The sequence below is a fragment of the Rhamphochromis sp. 'chilingali' genome (assembly GCF_963969265.1).
Source record: "Rhamphochromis sp. 'chilingali' genome assembly, chromosome: 16".
NCBI classification, from domain to species: domain Eukaryota; kingdom Metazoa; phylum Chordata; class Actinopteri; order Cichliformes; family Cichlidae; genus Rhamphochromis; species Rhamphochromis sp. 'chilingali'.
The window spans coordinates 23,006,541-23,021,410 of record NC_137943.1 but is presented as its reverse complement, the minus strand read 5'-3'; positions in this window follow the sequence as shown (position 1 = coordinate 23,021,410).

The window sequence follows — 14,870 nt, the reverse complement described above, 5'->3', positions numbered from 1 at the left end:
CAGGGAAGAAAGAGGACAAATATGCTGACAGTGTAAGTTAATAGATTTATCAATATCACAGCTCTGTCAATTAAGACACAGGAGAACCTGATGGATAATATTTGAGTATTTCATTAAGTTAATGTGTAAAAAACAGTTGTAGTTTTTATGCTTTCAGCTGCAGACTTGTTTGAGAGAAAAGAAAGAAAGAATATAAAAGCTGAGGTCAAACTTCGGCCACTATGTGCAAATCTGAAACGAGATCAGCAAGTACAAATAGATGCCCAGAATTTGGGTCATATATTAATAGCTGAAAATACAACTGTGGTCAAATTTTAAAAAGAATTATATTTCTCATTGATAGTCCAACAATTGATGGTATTAAAAAGCTTAAGAACCTCCTACTCTAACCTGCTCTGGAGCAGGTCATGTTCACAGTATGGGTCCGTGTGTGACGCACCATCATGCTTGGCCACATTATGTGATTTAATTTTGTATATTGTGTAAGTTTTCATACGCAATTTTGTTAAAGAAAGGCTGTAATTTTATGATTTTTGTTGAAGAGCCAACATATAGCGCGATCCTACCACACTACCTGTCGTCACTATCATTTAACTGGTCTGTTCAGGACCAAATATAATCTGTCAGTCGACCTGCCACTAGGGGGCGTGTTACATAAATTACTGTGGTGATATTCCCTGTAACAACTGAACTAACTTCATGCTGCAGACAACTTCAGCGTTAAATCTGAAATTACCCAGGTAGCAGGAAGTCATAGTGGTATCCAAGGGCCTTTACTGAGGACACCACCTAACAACATCAAATAGCATTTTTTGCATTCTAGCCTGTGTACATCAGAGATGCATGTTTGGGAGAAAACTGCTTCCTTCTGTCTTTAGTAATTTATGGTCCACTAAGCTATTAGACTCTTGTGTAAGACTCTGTGTGTAACACCCATTCTTAAAAAAACAAACAATCGTCAAAAATAATTTCATATTTTTATTAAAAAAAATATTGTATTGATTTGACCAAATGACCTCGAATAATTTATTCATTATAACTCTCCTTCAGTGAACAGTGCATCTATGTTTAAATACATAAAAAAAAGAACTATATTTGAGCTGAAGGGTTTTTTTGGCCTGAAGAGATACTCGAGTATGAATCACAATGCCATCGCCTCCAGTGAAGGAGGATATAGCAGCATGAGTGAAGAAACAAGTCAATACCAACCACGGCTTGCAGCGTGTTCACCAAATCCAAAAGGTTTTGATTGAACGTTATAATCAATGCCCACCCTAGCACAGTATAGATCTGTGGTCCTTATAGAGTCACTTCTGCAATATAAAAAAGAAGCCAAGAGTTCATGTTTAATGTTGGATTCTGTGCAGAAAATAAACCTAAAGGTAAAAATATAATTTGAAATGTTCAGAAATGCTGTTGGACTAAAAAAGGGGAAACATGCTGTAACAAAACCATATCTTGGCATGTGTGAGAGCCGGTAAATATGCACTGTTATTGTGATCTGTTTTGATTATATTAGCATGAGGAAGAGTCCCACTTAAGAAGAAATAAAAACAGAAACTTCTGTGTCACAGATAAAAAAGTGACTTTATCTGTTTGTTCAAACAGATCTCATAAAGTGAAAAAAGCGAGCCCCAAACATGTGAGTGTTCAAGTTTACAGCAGGAGTATCCAGGCAAAAAGCACGGCTGCTACATCTATCATTTAAAGCTTTGATTCTCTGCCAGAGCTGGTTTTAAATTCCCCTTGTTTTGAATATCAAAACCCACACGAGTCAGCTCAAATGTAAAAATGACTTTAACATGCATTCGTTTTGCCTGTTCCACAACCCTCAGTTTAAAATTTCACCAATGTGATAATGAATGAATGATGATGTGTCCTTGCATTAAACAAGCCCTAGTGGAATTATTATTTAAATGTGTTTTTATTTACATTTACTTTCAAGGTTTCATTTGTTAATGGGTTCCTTTTTTTGGTAAATGACATTTGGTTGGTTAAAGCAGCCAAACAACAAAATATTATGCTCATGTCGTGCTAACATTCAGATAATGTACAGTAATGAAAAAAGTAATGTCAATGTAAGTGAATGGGCACGATACTGGGCTGTGAGCACAGGTCTCATTAAAGGACATCGGGAGTTGGTTTCTAACAGTTTGGGCAGGAACATGCATGAGTACCCTCCTGCAAGTAATTCTCTAGGTCTAGCAGTGTGCCTCCTGTGTAACAGCCAATTTCCTGGTATCTCCCCCACAGTTGCAGTGCTTTACTGATAGAAAGTGTGGTTGGTTTGTCTGAAAGAACTAACTGTGGAAACTGTTGTACCAAGTGTGAAATAAATAAATAAATGAAATGAAAGTTATAAGACTCTGCTGGGAGACACAGAAATCCTTGGAAATGGACGTGTGGTTCTGCCAACCTGGAGTAGCTACCATATCTGTGCAACCTGAATGGGATACAGCTACCGTCTCATGCTACCAGTGTTGACAAGAACCCGAGCAAAACACAAAACTAGAGAAAAATCAGTCAGGAGGGATGAGGAAATAAGGGAAAAAAACAGAAACCATTCCTTTGTGGGGGATTGTCTTTTTGTTGCCTCTTCTGTGCACCTGTTGTCACTTCCATTTGCACCAAAGCAGCTGTGGATTGAAGTGGTTCCTAGACAGAAATACCTGAAGTTTAACTGACGTTATGTTACACTGATGATCAAATGTTCCCTTCATTTCTTTGTATGTATCGTTGTTTTGATTATATATACTTTTAAATTAATGCTTTTATTTCTAAAAAAAACCAACTTTAAGTGGAGAGGGAAGAATAGGGAATTTTAGGTAACATACAAACCGATTCCTGAAATTTATTTTGTGTTTTTAAGGTTTTATCACATTTGCGTAATGGGGATAAGCATGCCTTGCCCTTCACCTATTGGCTAAGCTGTTGTGACTCTCAGTGTAAAAAATGGCAGCCACTACAGAGAGAATTGTTTGATATCTAAAGATGCCCATAACCTCCTTCTTAGAGCCAGATGAGCACTTAAAACAATCCAGCTTTATTCTACAACACAGTGAAAATAAGAATTTAAATTGACTAATGATTCAGTTTCTTTGCTATATATATTTATTTAAAACGGTGACTGCAAAGACAAAATATAAAAAATCGACCACTTAATATTTCCAAAGCCTTGTTAGTAGAATTTGGATGTTTCATCTTAACTTAGCTTTTAAAACAGTTTACAACAGTTCAAATTTCTTAAAAATAATGCAAGATATTGCATTATCTTGCTAAAATAAGTAAGGCCTTCCCTGAAACATGCATTTGGGGATAGCAACATATAACGCTCAGAATCCTTTGGGTCAGAATGTATATTCTGTGTTAAATCAGAAATCTATGCTACCGTATGTATACTATGACAAATGTAATAACAAAGAACATTCGATTATGGAAATTGTATATTAGAACATGTTTATTTGGTTATTTATCGATCTGATTATTGAGGTGGTGACTTCTGTGATTTATTCTCCAACCTTTATTGGCCCAGCAGCCTCCGGCCTGTTTATTTATTATAAAAGTATTTATATCTCACTCACTCAAGTGTAATTAGCACCCTGACACATAATGTATCATAGCAACATGAGTAAAGATAATGCATGAGTAATGTAGTTTCTGCACAGAAATTAGAAAGAGTGAGTGCATCTACAGACGAGATTTTGTAGAACTGTGTCTTAGTTCGTTATATTTGCACGCACTTATTTAACACTAGGTGCTAAACTAAGCCTGCAAACACACACACATGTCAATGAAACTACGCTGAATGTCGGGAGGATGTGTCACTGCTTTTACCCAGCCATGCCTTTCGAGTCTGTAAGCTCCTTTCCTGGCTCGTTGCTGAGGTGGGCACACATTACATGCAGCACTACAGTACGTGGTAATCTGCGCGGCTCTGCGCTGACAGCCTATTGAGTGCTGAGGGCTGACAGTAAGCCTGTTTCATGTAGGAATGTGGTTAGGGTGCTCTGCAGTCAGCGCCATCGCACAATGCACAACTCTCACTCCATCGACTACAACACAACTAAACAGAGGATACACAGAGACTGGATAGAAGGAGATAGGAGGGCAAGTGAAGAGAGAGTTAGATGACAGGCAAAAGCACGAGAAAGAAAAACAGGTGGATTAGAGCGCTGTAGAGGCTGGAAACTGTCCTCCCTTCTCATCTCTGTCATTGAGAGGACAGTAAAATTGACTTGCAATTAGATAACAGCACCTCTCTGTCCTCCTCCGCTTCTCAGCCAGGACATACGATGTGAGGAAGACGGGAACTGTCATGTTGTATCACTTAATCATCTTAATTTTGAAGACAATTTTCACACATTGTTTACTTTACTTGCTCAGTGACCAAACTGTTGCCTGGGTGGGAAAAAAAGGAAACTCTCCATTACCTGATATTCCATCTTTTGGTACGGTGCTATTAAGTCCTGTACTGGAGTCAATACGCTGAGCTGTTTGACATTTTCACCATCTGGTAAAATGCAGCCCAGGTGAAAACTTATTGTTACTGAGAAATGAACAGCTTAGCAAATAAAAGGTTGCAAGACTCATGCTCACAGCTGCTTGCAGGCAGTAATTCTGTCATGCTTATTCGTTGCATATGAATGACAACCCTGGATATAAATATGAATGCATCATCGGCATTTCTTTTTGCAAAAGTATACGATAAATCCACACACCACCAAACAACTCCAATGTTGCTATGAGATCAAAAAGATGGGATGGATGCTGTAATGGTCACTTACATAGGTGGACTGCACTCTCCGCCAGTGTCCCAGCCCACAGCAATACATCAAGACATCTAGTTGGGGGGAGAAAAGGGGACAGGCTGATGAAGCCTCCGGGATGGGTCGTTTCAGGACAGGATCTTCATGAGACAGGTGATCCACCTAATTGCAAGCTCATCAGGGAGTTTTTTTGTTTTGCTTCTTTTTTTTTTCTTAGGGGGAGGGATCCCACAAAAGAAAAAAAAAAGCCGAGCTTCTGTGTCCACAGGTTGTCGCAGGAGAGAGTCACCTGGGAGTTTAGTGGCTGGTTCTATTCACAAGTTCAGTCCTCAGATCAATCCAGGGGATCCCGACGGCAGACGTCTTAAAGCATTTTCAAAGTCACGCACTTTGCGAGGAGCAAGGATCCAATCTATCGTGAATCCTGCGAAACTGTCCTGAAGACTCGGTGTGATGTGCAGAGTGTGTGCGAGGTTTCTGTGTGTGCTTCTGTTAATGTGCGCTCACCTCATCTTAAGAAGGACAGGTGGTTCTTTTCCCATCCTGTGTGTGTTTACCAAACCTGACCCATTTTTTTGTCCCAGCTCACCCTGTCCAAAAAAATTAAAAACCTCCCATTCAGCCTCCCCCCGGCTTAAGCCCTCCGAATGGTCTTGCTATAAAAACTAAATATCATTTTCTGCTGTGTCCCTTAGTGCTTTGCAGCCTCACAAAATTGTCCAATAAGAGCACTTGCATCGCTCCACATCCATCTTTCTTTTTTTTCCTGTCTATCCTTCAATGTAAGCCCACCCTGGGAGTGCAGATTCAGAGATTTTTAGCTTCAGCGTGATTCCTCTTTTCTCCCTCCTCAAAGAAATGCCAGCTCTATGGCTCCTCCTTCAGTATCTCTCCCTCTCACTGCACACGCTGCTTTGCTCTCTCGAGGGTCGTCTTCCATCAGGGGCGTTCCTGCTTACCTGAGTCACTCTTCGCACTCCTGTTGTTGCTGTGCATGCACGTGTGTGTGTGTGTGTGTGTGTGTGCGTGTGTTTGTGTGTGTGCGTGTGTGTGTGGAGGCTGCAGCTGAAGCTCACCACTCTCCCTCTCTCTGTTGCCATGCTAGAGCAGGTAACATTCGGCTAGCGCAGGAGACACACAGCCTGAATTCAAATGCGCTTCCAGCCTCTCCGATTTACAAAACCTCACCCCTCCCTAAACACCACCCCCCAACTTTCCTCCTCCCCGCCATCTCTCTCTGTTATCTGTTTTTTTCCTCTCACTCTATCGTATTATCCTCTTTTCTTTCCACAATATCCTCTCTCTGTCTCTCTTTCTTTGCCATTGCTTCCTTTTGTGTCATTTTCCCTCCGATGTCAGGGTTTTTCCATGTTATCTTGAGACTGGGCTTAGAAGGTACAGGAAATTACTCTGTTTCCATTTGTGACAAAATATGAAGACTTTACAATTAAGTTTAAAAAAAACTCACTGAAATCAAGAGAGGAAAATCTGTGTATTTATCCGTACTATTACCATCCATTTCCACTTTAGACAAGATTTTAGCAAGTGTCAAGTGCTCAAGTGACATCAGCATGCAAAAACAAGTGTGGAAGATCCTTGATGGGAACTGCAACATTTGCATAAACTCATAAATAAAACTTACTGCTGATGGTACAGTCCAAATATAGACAAACCCCCCCCCAAACTTAAAAGATTTAAATCTTTTATGATTTACTAATGAATGTGAGTTAAGCCAGTAAAAATGCAAAACAGTGTACCATGCTAATATAAATACATCTTTATACAGGTATTTATCCATGTTTTCTAACAACCCATTGCATTGTGGGAGCAAAAAACCCAAAAGGCAGAAAAAAACACTGCACACTGACATGTTTCATTTTGATCTTGGACTCTACCTGATGAAATATCAAGACTTATATTTTTAATTAAAATCACAACGACAAAAAACAAAAACAGAATAATCATATTTAGAACATTTTGTTTTGAAAGAGTCGGTTTAGTCAGAAGTATTTTTGAGTCTGAGCTTTATATTTAACATGTGAACAGTCAGGCACAGTTTGATCAGTTTGTTCCTGCCAGTTTTTAACCTCAGGCAGTCTAACAGTGGGTGATATGACTAAATACTAAGGTTAGCTGCTTGCGTCTCTCAAGACTGTTGGTTTGTTGGTTGGTTATATACTGCAAATAATTTTGACTGCTTACAGATATAAGCAGGAATAGTTTGGGGTACTATCACAAGTTTTGTAATGTGTTAATTAAACTACAGCTAAGAATCACAAGATAACCCAGCCCTCATGACTGGGAATTACTCCATATGAGTAAGCAAGTGCAATTTTATTTGTATAGTACATTTCAAGAAAAAAATCACAAAGTGCTTCACAGAAGCTAAAACATTAAACAATAAAAACAAAAAAATAACCAAAAGCAAGTTTAAAAGGATGAGACCAGTCCAGAGATCTCAAACTCAAAGGGGAGTCTGGGGGCCTCTGTCACCTTTCGTTTTCAGCCTCATATGATGGACAGCCAGCAAGCCCTGATCACATGACCTCAGGGACCTGTTGGGGATTAACGGATGTAAAAGATCTCTGATGTATGGTGGTGCTTTACCATGCAGAGCACTGAATGTCAAAGTCATGATCTTAAAGTGGACTCTGAATTTAATAGGGAGCCAGTGCAGCTTGATCAGCAGAGGTGTGATATGCGAGTACTTGGAAGACTTGGTCAGAAGCCCAGCACCAGCATTCTGGACAACCTGCAGACATTCCAAGGAGGCCTTACATAAACAAGAAAACAAAGAATTACAATAGTCCAAATGAGATGAAACAAATGCATGTAACAATTTCCAGTTCAAAGCGTGACACAATGGGACTCAGCAATATTTCTCAATGAGCAAACCAGAGATTTAACGTGAGTGTCCAAAGTCAGAGCTTATTAGACATTTACCAGGCTTCACGCAAAAGCCAGGCTAAAGTCCAAAGTTTTCATTCATTCTTTGAGATTAAAATGCAAAGAGCAGATTCATCGCTCTTAGTTTACAGTCTTAATTGTTAACTTGAAAATGACAAACTGTGTTGATCCATTCTTTGAATTATTTTGGTTTAGCAGCAGTGGAAATTGATAAATAATCAACCTGACATTGTACGATACATGGGAGATACACCAAGATACACCAATTCAGGGCTGGTCTTACCTAAATTCAGGGCAGATGGGGGACACAAAACTAATCCATTTATTCCATATTTTGTAGAATTTGTCTTTCCGAATTTTTAAAAAGAATGTCAATTTTTCCATTTTAAATATTTCGAAAACCACATTAAACCAATCCTCAAGTGTTGGCGGAGTTGGATTTAACCACTTTATATGTACCTAATGTAGTTTTTGTAAATAAGTTAAACATGCTGCATTATGTAACACATTGTCAAGCCAATGAGTTAATTTTATTTTTTTGCTATCAGAATGTAAAACAAAAGGACTAAGAAAAAGGGTTTTGTTTTTTTTTTGTTTTTTTTTTTATTTTCCTTTTCTCTTTTTTTGACTAAATAATGTCAATGCACTCTATTGTAACAAGTCCCTTTTTTTTCTTCAATAAAAATATAATTTAAAAAAAAAAGGAAATTGATAAATACTCACTCATAGCACATTTAACAATGGTAAAATTAATGCAGTTTAACACAATCCACACAGTGTAATCGCCACGGGCTAAAGATGGAAAAGTGGTCAGCATCAGAAAGGGAGGAAATATAACTGGCTATGCAGCTAGCTTACGCCCTTGTTGTGTAGCTGCGCTGAGCAGGATTTTTCTTTCCACAGCTTCAACAAAGATTTAGGGTAAAATAGGAACTTCTTTATTTGCAGTTTGTGCATCAGAAACTAGTCAATAAAGGAAAGTCTTTGGATATAGTTTTGAGAGACATTTGCAGATAGTAAAGTAAGATATGAATGGAACTATTTGAAATTCCAGTTTTTCTTGATTGCTTCATTGCTTGGCTGTTTTGGCACAGCGAGGATTCTCTGAATCTTTGTGTCCATTTTCTTAGCGACTTATTCAGTTCAGGGTTTCAGAGGGATGGCACCTATACTAGCTGGAGCCTATATTACTGGGTAAGAGGCAGGGTACAAACTGGACACGTCACCAGTCTATCACACCCTCACATTAACATCTTTTGATACTTTAGGCTCACCAGTTAACCTGATATGTATGTTTCTGGACACTGGATTAAGAACCCACAGGCACAGAGAAACTGTATAGACCTGTGGCGTCAAAGTAACTGTGATTCATCCTCTAAATGCATCTATAAAATTAAATTAAACATAATTAAAAATCATAAATGAATATGTCTTTACATTGTACAACCAAAAAAATCACCATTTTAGAGGCAGTATGAAAAAAAACTTTCCATGTATACTATCTGGACCACATATTTCTTCGAGCAGAAGATTATTTCCTCCTGTTATAAGGAAATTGGACTTTCAAGCCAGACAAAACTACTTAACAAAAACTATTTTCACTGTGCTGAATATGAATTTTAAAATGCCAGAATTATTGCAAAGCCTCTCTCTCAGCAGACTTGATGGGTTAATTTGATGGCAGATAAATAAATAAATGAAAGCCTGCCTCAGAGAACTCTCCATCCATGAATGTGGATCTTAGGGCCTGTTCTTCGTACCTCGCTAAGTAAGTTAGCTGGATTAGATTGTTGACGATTTCGCGTGATCCTGGATCGTTCGGTTCCCCGAAGCTCATCCGGGACTTGCTGTCATAGCAACAGAGCCGTAAGCGTAAACCTGCTGGGGAGCAGGTTTACTTTATGTAAACAGGATTAGATCGCGGCCACGCAGGTATGTCCGCTTCATTTATACGAAAGCAACAGCGATATTCCACCACTGTTTCACCATAAATAAATAACATCAATGTAACTAAAGATAATGCAGCACTTGATCCTTTTATTGATGTCACACAGATACATACAGGTCATTTCCTAAAAAAGGGAAATGTACTATTAACATTCTATTACATGTATGTGATTATTACAGATGTAATTCATATTTCAGAGTAGTAATTGCAAATTACTTCGTGTAATCAAGATGAGAGACCACGGCTATAAAAGCGAAGGTGGATTTGGGAAGCCTGTCGCAGCCATGTCCTGTCCGTTTACGCGAGCCACCCATTGAGGAAGGTGCAAGATTGATAAGGAGAGTCCTCAGAATTCAGCGCATATTGCGGGACAGACAGGATCCTTTAGCTCAGCGCGACAGTGTGCTCATAGAGAGATATCGATATTCCCGTGAGGGTATTATTCACTTAACCAACTTGTTGACGAGGGGGTGCAGGACCACCACCTGTCTTTTTTTGCTCTGCCCTTTTCTTGGTTGCTGTTATGAACAAACAAACAGATTATTTCAGGGTCTCTTTCCAAGAGACGAAAAGCAATATAAGTGATAAATATTACCATTCTGTAGAATATTCTTATATTCCACTTTTACTTGTTCCCATGTTCTAGTGGGTCCTGTTGTGGCTCTAATGTGAAAGAGGATATAATATAACAATATAATATAATGTAATATAATATTGGATAATATAGTGTAATATAATAAATCTACCCTACCGCCTACTGGTGTTGGCCAGAGGGGCCGATGGCGCGATATGGCAGCCTGGCTTCTGTCAGTCTGCCCCAGGGCAGCTGTGGCTACAACCGTAGCTGCCTCCACCAGTGTGTGAATGTGAGAGTGACTGAATAGTGGCATTGTAAAGCGCTTTGGGTGCCTTGAAAAGCGCTATATCAATCCACTCCATTATTATTGTTATTATTAAATTACTTACGAGTTTGATTTGTCAGCAACTTTCTGCCAGCCCTCTCTCCTTGCTTTTGCAGCCTTTGCAGTGTTCCCTTGCGTTCTGATTTAACTCTGAAACTCCTGAAATCCCTCACTCAGGAGTTCTTGCTCTGCTGCCGAAAAATACCGAGCCGAGCGCGCTCCTTCGACATTTTCGCCGACCAATCAGAGGGTTGCCGATCACTGTTTCTGCTATCGATGCGTATCCCCTTTTACGGCACCCAGTGATCGCACATTACTTCATCCAGCTGTACTAATCGTCAACAGCAGGTGTGTTCGGGGAACCGGATTAGCGCGCTCACGGTTAGCGCGATGGTTTGGTCTTGGATGTTTCATTTGATCTTGGATGTAGTAAGCGACGTACGAAGCACAGGGCCTTAGTCTCTTATTGCAAGGCTGTTGTGTTTTTGCTTTGATCATTTCGAGCATTTAACCAATGTCACAAGGGAAAGAAAAAGTGCTCTCCATCCTGCCAACATGACGTATTGCAACATGGTCATAATCACTCGAGCTGCACTAATGCCTTCTTGCAGATTATAATATGAATCATTAAAGAGTAGGCTGATGGTGGCTATGGGGAAATTAAGGGAAGATAATTTTAGTTTCCATACCGGTAAATGAAAGCAGGCCAGCTATGGTCCCTCACTGTGAATCCAAGCTGCTTGTCTATTGCCCTGTCATTTGTACATCATTAATAACACCTTCAACAAATCTTCTCTCTTAGTGTGGCAACAGATTTACAGCTCAGATTTATCAGCAGCAATTCAGCTAAATCCATTCATTTCTTCCTTTCTTCACTCGAGAATAGTTGCTGGTTTGAAAATTCCCTTAAACAATTAGTCCTGCAGCCCCGGCTCATGCATCAGAGGAACAAAGACCAAATGCACCATGGGTATAATTCTGTCAGGTTTGTCCGGTTGGAGGACTGCCGATTACAGTAAACACCAACAACAGCTCTCTGTTGTGTCACAACAACAGATACACACAGAAACATGCACACATGCATATCAAGGTTCCAGTCCACTGAGTTATACAGCCATAGAACCATATAAACTACCGCTATGCCTTCATGCTATAAACAAAAGAAGAGGGGAAATGCTAATTTGTGACATCCAAGGACAGAAGAGGCAGCACATAAAATCCAAGACTTTTCGACTTCTTAGTTTTTTTGCATTTTTTTCCACACTTAATTGTTTCAGATCATCAAATACATTTATGTTATCCAAAGATAACTTGAGTAAATACAAAATGCATTTTTTAAAATCAGAATTTTATTTATTAATGGAAAAAGCTATCCCCACCTCCACTGTTAAATGTACTAGCCACACCCAGGCCTGATAGCTGCCAGATCACTTAAATAGGCCCAGAAGGACGGCCTTGCCTGCCTTGCCTCAGTTAAGGTCAGAGTTCATGATTCAATATATAAAAAGGCTGAACAAAAATGGGATCCATAGACAGAGGTGGGAAGTAACAAAGTGCAAATACTTCCTTACCGTACTTAAGCATAATTTCCAGGTATCTGTACTCAACTTGAGTACTTTTTTACTTTTACTTCCTACATTTTTAAACAAATATCTGTATTTTTAAAACAGGCTTGTTTCTTTTGCTTTAACGCATTTGGGTCGAGCCTCCAAACATCAAACCAAGCCTAAACAGAAACACATGAAAGGCAATCCTGTTCATTTCTTTATCACCAGAGGATGGTGCATAGTCGGAGGCTAAAAGAGGAATGGGGGGGGGGTTGTTGTTTTTGCCACAACACCCGAATTATTGCAGGTGTCTGTACGTTGCGGTAATTCAGCATCTAGCTAGTCCTGACTTTTTTAAAGGGAGTGACTTTTTTAAGTGGCCGGTAATTTCAAATGTAACGTTTCTATCAGCTCAACAACCATCAGCAAACACACAAACTGTTTGTGTGTATGTGTGTAGCTTGTTACACAGTGTGTTGCTAGCTAAAGGTCCAGCTGCTGTATTTCACAGGGAGAGAAAAGAAAGAGCTTCACTCAGAGATGGAGAAAGATAAGAAAGAGGACAGAAGAGGAAGAAGAAAGGCTAGATTTAAAGGTAAGGATGCTCAGTGAGATTTGATAAACTTGGAAATTTAAAGCTTATGTGTAAGTCCTCATGCTTTTAAATGTTTAAATGTCATTTTTTCATATTGTGAAACATGCTGCAAATCAAACTGAAGTAGACTAACTGCTACTTAAAGGTTGCATTAAAATCCTCTGTAGGTTAGTGCAGGATAAACACATTAGTTTGCTCAGCTGTGATAAATTTAAAGTAAAGAATAGTGTGTGAGTTGTGCACAGTGGCTGTGGTTTCATTGTCAGAGTTAGGTAAGTGTAGCAGAGATTCATTTGAATTTTAGCCCATGATGCTAAGATCCACTCCAATACAATTAGTATGGATGCTGATTAAACATCCACAGTATTGTTCTTCTACTTCTCATCTTCAGTACATTTCTTGTACGCTATCTCCTTTAACACTGTTCAACTTAGAAAAAACATTCAACCACCATTAGATTCCTCTTCTTTTAGACATGTGTGCTTGTATTTTTCTCATTTTTTACTTTTATATATTTTTTAAATTATTCAACTTTATTCAACAAAAATTTACAGTGTATTTTCAATGGGAGAATTCAAATTCTCATTCAACTTACTCCTCTTTCAACTCTAACTACTTCCACATACATTGACCGACAGACACCATTCAAACTGTAAAATGAAGCCACGACATTGAACTATTCAGGTTGTATTTATCTTTTTAATATCTTTTATACTTTTTCTTCAGTTCCAGTCACCGTTTCTGAGTTTATAATGGGTGTGTATGGGACGCAATGTTGGAGGTTAGAGTGAGACAGCTCAACTGCTTGAGTGGGAGCAGGGGAAAAATTGATCTTAAAAGTTTAAACTGCTGCTGCTGTGTCCACAGTGTTTGGTGTACAGCCATCATTTTACTCTCAAAAGGTAGCCATCGTTGTTCCCTTTCATCCAATGTTATTGTTATTGTAATGGATGTTATGGTTCTTTCATAAATGCCACCAATGCACAGCCTCCTCCATGGAACTCTTCCACAGAGTCCAGTGATATTATTTTCTCATTATGCTAATATAGCAACTAGGTTCACAGTTAGCTTTGCACAAAAATAGAAACATCCTCGAAAGAGCTCATTTTTACTTTCTTACTCTGAGTACATTTTAGTACTTTTTTACTTGAGTAAATAAGTTGAATCAGTACTTTAACTTTTACTGGAGTGTTTTTTAACAGCAGTATTTATACTTCTATTTAAGTACTTTGCCAACTCTCCAATAGGAGAGTTCCAAGGAGAAAACTGTTGCTGACTAAAAAGAACACAAAGGCTTGTGTAACATTTGCCAAGAACCATATTGATGATTCCCAAAACTTATGGTAAAATATTCTTTGGCCCTTTTTGAATTCAAAGCTGTTTTAGATAACGCTTCAAATAAGTGTGCAAATAATTACCCACAGGCATATTGAAATGGCTGCCAAGTGGCAAGACGTTCTTCAGGAGGAAGTTAATCTGTGTGGTCTGTGTGGATATTTCTGCCAGATGAGGATAATAGCTGTAGCCTAGAAGGACTCATCAAAGATTTTGTGGACCATGAAAATGATTATCACATGCTGTGATCTCCACGATTATTAAATCCCAACAAAATCAAACGCTCAAACAATGTTTAGAAGCACAGCATATCTTTTGGAAGAATGGTGTTTATCTTTTTGGAAGCTCTTGATAGCCCAGATACTTGTTAAGATGTTTTACTTTTTGCCTTTAACAAACTAACCATCTGTTTATGAGAATTCTTGATTGGATGCCCTGTGGCACTAATTATCTGACCATTACTGCCACACAATTTCTTGAGACAAATTCCCAAAGATTGAGCAGTAAGCCACTCCATCTGAACAAAGAAGATATTTTATAAAGGATGTCCAGGTGAGTATGCTGTATAATAAAACTGTACTTATCGAGCAAAGACAAAGCATCAGCTCTTAAATCACAAGTTTAATTACCTTGTCTGAAATCATCATGCTTATCACCTACTTGACACACCCAGAAAGTTTACCGAACAGTTATTTATTTCTAAGTTAACTTACCTTCATTTGTTTATTTGTTGCATTTTTGAGTGGGTTGTCCATCCATGTTCTTGCACTAATCTAATTCTGGGTTGTGAGGGAGGCTGAAGAATATCTCACTTGTAGCAGGGCCAAATACACCTGGACAAGTCACCAATCTGTCGCAGGGCTAACACCA